The 10,414-nt window shown below is 44.3% G+C and overlaps 1 protein-coding gene across 2 annotated transcripts in view; it reads left to right on the top strand.

Moving 5' to 3' along the window:
* The window catches only part of SVIL (supervillin), a 255,184-nt gene that overhangs the window by 55,508 nt on the left and 189,262 nt on the right, over nucleotides 1-10,414 (top strand). For both annotated transcript variants that reach the window (XM_010860023.1, XM_010860021.1), the window contains exon 3: nucleotides 8,729-8,829. The gene's annotated coding sequence lies outside the window, so the exon portion shown is untranslated. The remainder of the gene's footprint in view (nucleotides 1-8,728; nucleotides 8,830-10,414) is intronic.

Raw genomic sequence — 10,414 nt, 5'->3', positions numbered from 1 at the left:
GTAGTGAGATACATGGGAAGCCCACTGGTGGCAGGGGAAAGCTCACAAAGTGGGAAGGTGTCCCCAAGGGCACAGGGGAGGTGGCCTTTCTGGGTGTCACTAGGGAGGGTTGTGTGCTTATTTTAGCTCGCTCTCCTTCATGTGTCCCCACGTCAGCTGCTATTTTGACTGTGGACATCTTCCTGCAGCTGGTTGTGTGCTGGCTGCCAGACGCCCTCCCAGGAGAGCGAGCTGCCCTGTGCTCACTGGTTCCCATCCGTCAATCCACATTCATTCGAGCAATGAACTGTGGCTGTGAAATGCTACAAACATACAGGATTAAAGGCCTCTTGTAACAACGCTCAGTCCATTTTCGAGAAAAAAAATACAACATTCTCTTGGTTAAGAGAAGTAGAGGGAAAAAGGTTGGCACATTCAAATTGTACCTCAAAATGCGTTTAATATAGCCTCATTTAGTGAAAGCGACCAACATTTACTTAGTACAAAAAAATCCAGTATTTAGGAAAATACTCAGTGCTCTATGGATGTTATCCTAATGTGTAAATATACTACAAGCATAATGGTTCAGGATCACAAAATCTCTGATAAATTACTTGACACATAAAATGGACCATTGTTGGCACTCTAAAAATGGTCTATGATTTATTTATGCAAGCTGTCTGTACCCTGCCTCACCTCCATATTACAATGAAGCCAGGCAGCCTTGATGTCCTGAGAGTGGTCCCATGCGCTTTCTAAAGGTGGTGGGGGTGCCGGTGGTCTCTGAAGGAAGTCCCTCCCGCTCAGCATCTTTGCGGCCCCACCTCCCTCCTGTGGCACCTCCCCTTGTTGTCATTTCTCCCCTGCCTCCAACCTCAGCTTCTGCACATGCCACTGCGGTCACTTACTAATGGTTTTTCCATCAACTTGTGAGCTCCTGAAATTGATGCTAACAGAATGTCACCTTGGCTTGGCCACCGGTATCTGGAGGCTGATGAAATGGAGCTGTCCCCACACTGTCACAGACCCACAGAGATGTATGTCAGTTATCATGGGGCCTGTCAGTAGATACCTTCTATTAATAGGAATGTGATTTTGCTGACTTGGAGATGGTTTTTTTATTTTTTATATTTTTAAATTTTTATTTTTAAATTTTTTGGCCATGCTGGGTCTTGAACACGGGCTTGTCCAGTTGTGACGTGGCATGTGGGATCTTAGTTCCCTGACCAGAAGTTGAACCCGTGCCCTCTGCATTGGAAGGAGGGTTCTTAACCACTGGACCGCCCAGGAAGTCCTAAGATACTTATTTTTTATAAATGTTCAAATAAGTTAAATGATTATTTTAAAATTATTACCATTACTACTATTGCTGTAGCTAATCTAACCCATGATGGTTGAGAATGACACATAAAGGTCATGGTGGTTTTGTCACTACGTCATATCCAACTCTTTTCGACCCCACAGACTGTAGCCCGCCAGGCTCCTCTGTCCATGGGATTTCCCAGGGAAGCATACTGGAGTGGGTTGCCATTTTTTTCTCCAGGGGATCTTCCCGACCCGGGGAGCGATCCTGTGTGGCAGGCAGATTCTTTACCACTGAGCCACCAGGGAAGCCCCCTGAACCATAGTAGTTGTTTGTAATCTGGTCTTTAGCATGAACTGAGCAAGAAAGGTCCCTAAGACAGGAGGGCAGCAGCCAGGGGAGCCTCACAGGAGGTGGGGGCCTCTGAACTGAATTCAGGAAAGTGTCTTGAGGTTTGTTTGGTTGCTGGGGTGGAGGTAGGGGAGGAAGTGCCCAGTGCTCTGGGAAAATGTCAAGATCCTCCTTTCCCTGCTCTCAGCATCCAGGGAGAGAAAGAGTAAGTAGCCAGAGAGAAAGTTGGATCTGGGGAAGCCTCATCTCTCGGGTCTGTAAGGGGGACTCTTGGATGCCCAATGAGGGGCAAGGCTCTGCTAAATGCCCTGGACCCAGAGGCACCTGACTCTGTGCTCCTTAGGTAGGCACCACTGGCCCTCCATGTCCACGGGTTCTGCATCCCTGGATTCAACCAACTGCAGATCAAAGATATTGGGGGAAAAGAAATTCCAGAAAGTTCTAAAAAGCAAAACTTGAATTTGGTGCATACTGGCAACTATTTACAAAGCATTTACATTTTATTAGGTATTATAAATCTTCTAGAAAGGATTTAAAATATATGAGAGGATATGCATAGATTATATGTAAATGCTAAACCAAACTTTTCTGTTTTCTAAATTAAAAAATTTTAATTGTAGTATAGTTGATTTACAATGTTGTGCTAATTTCTGCTGTATAGCAGAGTGATTCAGATATACATATATACATTCTTTTTTAGATATTCTTTTCCATTATGGCTTATCATAGAATATTGAATATGGCTCTCTGTGTTGTATAGAAGGACCTTGTTGTTTATCCATTCTGTAAGTAATAGCCTACATCTGCTAACCCCAACTTCCCACTCCATCCCTTCCCTAACCTCCCTCTTGGCAACTACCACTTTGTTCCCTATGTCTGAGACTGTTTCTATTTCCTAGATAAGTTCTTTGGGCTATATTCTAGGTTTCACATATAAGTAATATATAGTATTTCTCTTTGTCTGATGTACTTCACTTAGTATGATGAACTGTAGGTTCATCCATGTTACTGCAAATGGCATTACTTCATTCTTTTTTATGGTTGAGTAGTATTCTATTGTATGTATGTACCACATCTATTACCACACTACGTTCTATAAGGCATTTGAACATCCATGGGTGTTGTTATCCAAGGGGATCAGAACCAATCCCCTTCAAATACCAAAGGATGACTGTAACATGTGACCACAACTCACTGAAATATCCCTTTCCTGTGGGCACCTCCACTGTACCTCTTGTTAAACCCAAGTCTTTTGAAGCCTTCAGATAAAAGTCTGCCTTTCTCTGCCATAGTCTCCCCTCCAGTTGCAACTGGTCTAGAATTACTGACAAAATCTTGTCAGAGTTTTTGCATAGAGATAATCATCTGCAAGTTCAGTGACAGTTCATTTTCCACCAGTAAGAAATGCTTTAGAAGGATGGAAAGAGTGTTGGAGAGACTGGACAAGCCCCCTGGGTCTGACCTTGAGTTTGGGTGCCTCTTCCTGCTGCAATGAAACCGTATTGATTTTCCCAGTGTCCCCTTCTCCTTTGAAATTCTTTCTGCTTTTATATAGGCTTGACTAGTTTAATTAAACTTCAACGTGTCACTTAGTCTGGATCCTGGCCTGACTGTGGATTTGCTCTTTTTTTTTCCCCCAAGTTATCATGAGTGCATTGAAACCGATATATTGTTTTGTTTTCCTCCTGATGCTATATTCTGAAGTTTTATTATCTTGTGACTGAGGTTTTCCCTTTGTCTTTGGACAAACCAGATTCTGAGACTGAAAGCATCTCAGGTACAGGCCCTTCAGTCTCCTTCTTGGTCCTTGGGCTCACCATCTCCACTGGAAGTTTACTTCTTTCTTGCCCCCTGGTGTGGAGACCCAAGGGGGTCCCTCTGTACATGCACGTTTGAGAACCCTGGCTCTAGAGGGTCCCAGAGGATGTGGACCACGGACAGAGGGACGAGGTTGTCCTCTCCTGCCCTTGCCTCTTGCCTTCTTTTGGTTTTCTTGGCCTTGTTTTCTTTTTGAAATGTTTTTGTTTTCCTTTCTTTGTAGGGTCTCCTTCCTAAAGCAGGTCCTTCCTCCCTAGTGTAGTCCATAGAGGAGGAGGCTCAGGAGATGAGAGGCTTTTGTTGGTCTAGCCCAGTTCCCAAGGCTCCAGGGCTTTTTAGTAATAAACAGATTTGTGGGGGAGGAAGGAAGGAAAATTTTTTTTGGCGGGGGGAGCACAAAAAACAGCCCTCTAAAACCCAGGGGTTGGGCTGTGTTTACCACAGCCGTCTTTGTGGCCTCAGATCAAGAGTTCACGGCTGTCTGAAACTCCCCAGCAGGGGTGACAGTGTTTCTTGCTTTGTGGGAACTTCGCATGGTGGAGGCCCCTTTGCCCCCTCGTCCCCACAAGGCTCATTTCCTTGTAAGTTGCCTCTGCCTGGGCTTCTGCAGATAAAGCCCATTCTCCCTACATGAGAGGGAGGCTCTGACACCAAGCCTCCCACATGCTTCCAGAGACTGGATCCTGACACCAGCTGTGTCCTTTAGGATGCTGGCGTGTCGTTGGCTGCTGTCCAGTTCAGGGCCGCCTGTGCTTGAGGGAACCGTTTTCCAAGATGATGCTTTCAAAAAGTGATACAAGGGCGGCATCCCTGGGGGCCCAGTGATAAAAAGTCCACAGGCCAAGGCAGGAGACACAGGACTGATCCCTGATCTGGGAGGATGCCACACGCCTCGAAGCAGCTAAGCCCATGAGCCATAACTGCTGAGCCTGTGCTCTGGAGCCTGGGAGCCCACATGTCGCAACTGCCAGAGCCCATGGACCCTGGATTCTGTGCTCCACAGTGAGAGAAGCAACCATGATAAGAAGCCCACACACCACAACTGGAGAGTAGCTCCTGCTTGCCGCAACAAAGACCCAGCACAGCCACTTAAAAAAAGAAAGATGACACAAGCAAGCACTGCCTGGACATGAGGAGAATAGAGGAAGAGGCGCCTATTTCACCCTGAAAATCACAGGCTTCCCAAAGGCCCTCTGTCTGAACCACTAACCAACGAGCCATTAGCCAGCTAACAGACCTAGGGCTTTCCTCTCCAGCCCTGCTTGTTTCTGGGACCCTTCTCGCAGGCTGAGTCATCGGAATGCCACATGGGCAGCCAGCCTTTTGAGGGTGAGGAAGTGTATTTCCAGGCAAGTCATCCTGTACACTAATAACTAGCAACAAGGAGAACCACCCAGGAAAGTGTAGCTTCCCTCTGTCCTACTCTGTTGCTTTTCCAGTGCGGGTGGGGTTTTCCCTCTTTCCCCAGCCTTTGAAGGAAAATGAATGTTGAAGAATTTCTCTGCATGCAGTCAATGGCACAGACCAAGGTCTAGGCAGTCCCTCAGTCCAGATGCCTGAGATGCGTTACCCTGGTCTCAGCTTCTTCACCAGACTCCCTCTTTCTCTAAGGACCTGGGCCTTAGTCAGTTCCCTCTGGTTGCACATGTTTGACTTTTTCATAAGTTCCAACCCATCCTCCTCTGTCTTCCTTCGTTACAAGGCTTCTGTCCCGGAGCCCCCTTGTTTGGGTCTGTTGTAAATGTGTGTTGTAAAAAGGACTCATGTTTGCTCAAGATCGCTCTGCCTTTTTTTTTTTTCCTAGCAAGGAAAGTTGCTGTAATCAGAAAAGCCAGCAACCTGGGGCAAAGGTAGACCCAGGTCCTTAGGCCAACTCTGGAGATTCTGCTCAGCCATGACAGCTTTTAAAGGGCGAAAGGGGAAAGAATCTCAATGACTCATCCAAAAGGAGGGTGGGCTCTGTGTCCTTCTCCACTGTGCCACTGTGTGCACACTGGCTGTGTGTTACTACACTACCCAAGTGATCTGCCTGCAGCCTTGCTAAGGGAGCTGTTGGAGCTAGAGAGCTAATCGTTTCTTAACTACTTAATTTTAATGCTTATGCTTTAGTCTAGGAAAAAGAATCAACAGGTTAGACAAGGCAGGCGTGGGGTAACTCAGTGGTAAAGAATCTGCTTGCCAGTGCAGGTGTTGTGGGTTTGATCCCTGGTCTAGGAATATCCCCTGGAGTAGGAAATGGCAACCCACTCCAGTATTCTTGCCTGGAGAATCCCATGGACAGAGGAGCCTGGCAGGCTACAGTCTATGAGGTTGCTAAGAGTCTGACATGATTGAGCACACATGTGAGGGGCCTATTCAGGAAAGCATAAGTCAGGAGTTACGTTAGCTTGCCTGGTGATCTCATTCCTATAATTAGATTCTTTTAAGGTGAGAGGGGAACGGAAATGGGCCAACAGGAAAGGGGCAAAAGAGCCGCTTTCACAACCTGCCTCAAACCAGAATTCTTGGACCATGCTCTCCGGCAGGTGGCCTGTGGGCCCTGCTCTCTGCTCAGGTTCTTGTCTGTGGGAGTGGTGTCCATGCCTTCTGGATTTAGGGCACCACATTAGGGGAGCACTTATAGAGACAGGTGTCCTGAATAAAGTGGCACTGGCAAGCATGCTTCCTCTTGACACAGCGGTTCCAGGTGAATCTGTACAGGTAGAAAATAAGCTACGGGCTTCTCAGCTGATGTTGACAGAGCAGTGGGCATTCTTCTTCTGGGGGCTGAACTGCCCATGTAACCTGTCCTCGGGACCTAGTTTTTCCTTATGGTGCTTGGTATTCATGCAGACATTGAGAAGCTCCATCCTGGGCCAGGCTACCTGGATGGCAGCCGCCCATACCAGAAGGCACCGCAGCTGCGTTGTCTTCCAGGCCATGCTTGTGCCTGAGAGAAGAGTTGTGGTCAGAGGAGCAAGGAATGTGAGAATGCGGGAGGAGACAGCTCGGCTTTTGGACCAAATGTCAGATTTCATCATGAGAGAAAAATCAGAGCTTTGCACATAGAAACAGTTTTATTCACCAAGTTTAAGATAGAGGAGGAAGATGTATTTTTGTCTTGTTTTTGCTTTTCTTTTTAAAAAAGTTTTATTTATTTTATTGAAGAATAGTTGATTTGCAAGGTTGTAGTAGTTTCAGGTATACGGCCAAGTTGTTCATATACATGTGTGTATATGTGTGTGTGTGTGTGTGTGTATACACGTATGCATGTATATGTATTCTTTTTCAAATTCTTTTCCCTTATAAGTTATTACCAGATACTGAGAATAGTTCCCTGTGCCATACAGTTAGGTGGTCTTGATTATCTATTTTATGTATAGTGGTGTGTATATGTTAATCCCAAGCTCCTAATTTATCCCTCCCCCCAACCTTTCACCTTTGATAACCATAAGTTTATTTTCAACATCTATGGGTATATTGTAAACAAGTTCACCAGCATCATTTTTTAGATTCTACATGTAAGTGTTATCATGTGGTATTTGTCTTCCACTTTATAACTGAGTTCACTTGTATGATAATCTCTAGGTCCATCCATGTTTTAGCGTACTGTGGGTTAGCAAGCAGGGGTGGTAGGGGCATAGGTAAAGGTTAAGTTGTGAACTCTCCCCCCAAAAAAGAGTAGAAATTTATGCTTGTGAGACACAAGTGACCAGTGCTAAGTTATATGAAAGATCGTGGAAGTACTGATGTAATGCAAAAGACTTCAGCCTCGAAGGAAGTGGGTCTCAGAGGAAAACACTTAGGTAGATGGGAGAACGCACGTTATTCTAAGTACAGTGTGGAGAAGGCAAGGTGACAGGACAAGGAGGGAAGCCAACTAGCCAGATAGACAAGGTTATGCGAGAAGTAAAGAGGAATGGGTAAGATGAATTCTTGGAAACTGCAAACAGTTTGGCCCTTAAAGGGCTTCAGGGTAGGAGCAGCATGTTTGAAAAGATTAGTCAGGTAGTATTAATGACTTTTAAAAAGAAAAGAATGAAAAAACATGAAGGTTTGGTGCTACATAGAAAGTTAGTGCAGGAACCCACTGATAAAAGAGATGGAACAGAAAGAAGTGGAAAGGAGAATGGCATTGAAACATGTATAATATAATATATGAAACGAGTCGCCAGTCCAGGTTCGATGCACGATACTGGATGCTTGGGGCTGGTGCAGTGGGACGACCCAGAGGGATGGTATGAGGAGGGAGGAGGGTTCAGGATGGGGAACACATGTATACCTGTGGCGGATTCATTTCGATATATGGCAAAACCAATACAATATTGTAAAGTTAAAAAATAAAATTAAAAAAAAAAAAAGAGAGAGAAAAGGATCCTACCTCAGAGAAACACAAGTTTCTGGAGAGAGAGGACAAAGACAAAGAGAAGTAGTTTAATGGTTAAAAGAAAAAATTTGTTGCAGTTTGGATTCTAATCTGGCTTTGGCATTTAAAACCAGATGAATTATGTTGGGCCAGCTATTTCGCATCTCTCTGCCTAGATTCCTTGTCTGCAAAATGGGGATAAGAATAGTACCATGCAAGGTAATTGTGAAGGACTTTTAAAGTGCTTTACATGTATTAGGGCTTCCCTGATAGCTCGGTTGGTAAAGAATCCGCCTGCAATGCAGGAGACCCTGGTTTGATCCCTGGGTTGGGAAGATCCCCTGGGGAAGGGAAAGGCTACCCACTCCAGTATTCTGGCCTGGAGAATCCCACAGACTGTATAGCCCATGGGGTCACAAAGAGTCGGGTACTGCTTAGCCACTTTACTCACTTTACCATCCATGTTGCCGCCACGTGTCATTATTTCATTCTTTTTATAGCTGAGTAGTATTCCACTGTATATTACCACATCTTCTTTATCCGTTCATCTGTCAATGGACGCTTAGGTTGTTTCTATGTCCTGACTATCATAAATAGTGCTGCTTTGAACATCAGGATTCACATATCTTTTCCAATTAGAGTTTTCTCCAGATATATGCCCAGGAGTGGCATCACTGGATTGTATGGTAGCTCTCCAAAGAATGTGTTTTTAATTGAGTATTTTTAATAAGAGCTTTAAAAAGATACTCTAACCACTGCCTATAATTTGTAATCACCACTGTAGATGAATAATTGAAAGGAGAAAAGCTCTTTAGAAGCAGAAAATGAATCACAGCCGTGTACTTTGCCTTGCTCATACATGTGGTTCTTAGGTTGTTGGCTGTTTTCTTTCTTAGATTTCAGAGTAGAAACTTTTCTTGCTCCTTTTGCAGGAAGACTTCGAGTAGATGAGCTGGAAGACTGGGAGAGCTGAGACAGGAAGATTTTGAGGTCATTCTCCATCTGAAGCTATGATTTAAACATCAGCATTATGGTCAGTATTTAGAGAGAAATAGAACCATTCTGAGGTTATATACACATCATTGGTTTTGCCTGAAATTCTGAGAATATGGTAAAGGACGTTGTGAGGGGTGAGTTTGTTTCAATCACATTCAACAAAGCAGAGCTCTGAGAAAAGTAAAGGTATCTCAGTGATAAGTTGTGGGACCACGAACATCCAGGGGGAGAACCATTCTGACACAGTAGCCGTGTGTTCCAGTGTGTAAAAGAAAAGCCAAGTTTAATATATTGGAGTTTCCTTTTTGAACTGGGCTGTGGACATGACAAAGCTTTTATGGACTCTGAGTTAGACTTTTAGTGTGTGTGTATTCTTTTTTTTTTTAAGTCTTTATTTTTTTAAGTCTTTATTGAATTAGTTGCAATATTGCTTCCGCTTTATTGGTTTGTTTCTTTGGCCTTGAGGCATGTGGATCTTAGCTGCCCAACCAGGGTTTGAACCTGCACCCCCTGCGTTGGAAGGCAAAGTCCCAACCACTGGACCACCAGGAAAGTCCCTGAGTTAAGACTCTTTAGAGGAAGGTAGGGCCAGGCATTGCAAGGGCAACAGAAGCATCTTTCTGGGGACTGTGCTGTCTGTCCTGTTGCTCTGGGGCAGGATTTCTCAAAATGTGTTCCATAGAACACACTTCTCTAAGCTATTAACGCACTGAGGACAGGGCTGTGAAGATGGGTCTGTGCTACAGTGAGTTTGAAAAACATTCAGTAACCTTCCTTCCTAAAGAGTCTCAGAAATGGTTGAGTCTTGTGACTCTCCATGGGCGTGTGGTTGGCAAGGCTCACCGGAGTCCCGTGGAGCTCTTACACGGCATCCTAAGTCCAATGTTTATGTGTTCATTAAGTATGTATTAACACCTGCCACGTCCATGTTAGATGCTAAAAATACAGCAGTAAATGAGATCAGCAGGGCTCGTGTATAGGTAGCAAGATAAGAAGTAAATCAGAGCAATTATTTTTTTCCTCTTTTTAAAAAATTTTTTTAATTGGAGTATAGTTGCTTTACAATGTTGTGTTCATTTCTGCTGTGCAGCAAAGTGAATCAGTTATATGTATACATATATTCCCTCTTTTTTGGATTTCCTTCCCATTTAGGTCATCATAGAACATTAAGTAGAGCTCCCTGGGCTATATAGTAGGTTCTCCTTAGTTACCTATTTTATATATAGTATAAATATAATAGTGTATATATGCCGGTCCCAGTCTCCCGATTCATTCCACCACTCCTTCCCCCCTTGGTGTCTGTACATTTGTTCCCAACATCTGTGTCTCTATTTCTGCTTTGCAAATGGGTTCATCTGTACCATTTTTTAGATTCCACACATATGTGTTAATATAGCAGATGTTTAAGAGAATGGTCTCAGGAGTGAGGGGCCTGGGTTTGAATCCTAAGTACGCCACTTAGAAACCGCATGACCTTGAACAAGACACTTAACCTCTCTTTCAATGTTGACATCTATAAAATGGTGATAATAGTATCTACCTAGTGAGGTTGTTGTGAGGATTAAAATGATGAGTCCGTGCTGGCAAATACTAAACCTTATGCAAGTGTGATCACAATGAAG

Source organism: Bison bison, unplaced genomic scaffold (genome assembly GCF_000754665.1).
Source record: "Bison bison bison isolate TAMUID 2011002044 unplaced genomic scaffold, Bison_UMD1.0 scf7180017864461, whole genome shotgun sequence".
NCBI lineage: Eukaryota > Metazoa > Chordata > Mammalia > Artiodactyla > Bovidae > Bison > Bison bison.
Note: the sequence above shows the minus strand (reverse complement) of the source record. Positions and strands in the feature narration are given on the sequence as shown.